Source organism: Galeopterus variegatus, unplaced genomic scaffold, assembly GCF_000696425.1.
Source record: "Galeopterus variegatus unplaced genomic scaffold, G_variegatus-3.0.2 Scaffold10112, whole genome shotgun sequence".
In the NCBI taxonomy this organism is placed as follows: Eukaryota; Metazoa; Chordata; class Mammalia; order Dermoptera; family Cynocephalidae; genus Galeopterus; species Galeopterus variegatus.
This window is the reverse complement of record NW_007736223.1, coordinates 44,603-45,682: the sequence shown is the minus strand read 5'-3', so window position 1 is coordinate 45,682 and position 1,080 is coordinate 44,603. Positions and strand designations below refer to the sequence as shown.

Below are 1,080 nucleotides of genomic sequence, written 5' to 3'. Positions count from 1 at the left end.
CGGGAGCGCCGCCGCACTTCCCAAGCGGCGCACTTATCCAGTGCACCACCAGGCCGGCCCACCCCCTCAAACTTTTTGAAGTACACTTGTAGTGCAGTTAGTAAGCAGGATCCTATGTTTGCTCTGTGTGTGTGTGTGTGTGTGTGTGTGTGTGTGTGTTCCTGCTCAGGTGAGTAAGCCTTTGTTGTTTGGTGTGGGGTCACTCAATGACCAGACCCTATGCATGGACTCATTAGAACTGTAATCTTTTAATTTTTTAGGAGTCCATTGTTAATAATCAAATGCTTCTGGAAGACTTTAATCCTGCAGTGAAAGTCACTTTGTCACATCAGATTTTAAGAAGGACATCAACTCAGATGGAAAGAGATGCAGGACAGATAGTTTTCAATGCTAGAGGTGAAGAAATGAAGGTAGAGAGAAAGCACCTGCAGAAATCTAATNGGCCTTTGTTCAGCAGCTCAAATATACAATAATCAGAAAGGTCAAGCAATCCATGCATTAATTTCTCTCCCACTCTTCCTACAACACGAAACAATACTTCACTATTGAAAATAATAGCCTATGTTTAATTTCTTAGTGATCTTAATGAAAGGAGATTACCTTAATAGGATTTGCTTTTGGAGATCTTTGTCGGTGACAAGTGAAGATGGAATGAAAGTCAGTTTTAAAATTCAGCCGCTCCTGTTGTCTAGATCCCCTGGTCAATGAAATCAATGGTATTACGTGTAGTGTGGAGGGGGTGAGGCAGTGTTAGCTCTCTGGGTGGCATCTTCAGACTGGGGAGGAGGGATGGGATTGATATAGACACGTCTTAGTCTAATTTTTATGGTGCCAGGTGATGGTGCTAGTGGAGGAGGCGTGTCTTTGGCAGCCAATCACAAACCCATAGCCAGGGACAGTGCTGGGGGGAGGGGGACAGGAAGGGCTTTGCAGTCTACTCATGACAAAGGCCTAGATTCTGCCAGGAGAAGTGTAACTTCTGTAAAATGAGAGAAACCAACTGAATGCGTCAACCACTGTTTCTGAACTTGGTTCTCTCTTGTATGTACTCACCTGTGCACTTGTGTGTGTGTGTGTGTG

The 1,080-nt window shown here is 44.5% G+C and overlaps 1 protein-coding gene across 1 annotated transcript in view; it reads left to right on the top strand.

Annotated features, from left to right (window-relative positions):
* LOC103609806 (interleukin-18 receptor 1-like) overlaps window positions 1-1,080 on the top strand; it is a 49,998-nt gene that overhangs the window by 17,374 nt on the left and 31,544 nt on the right.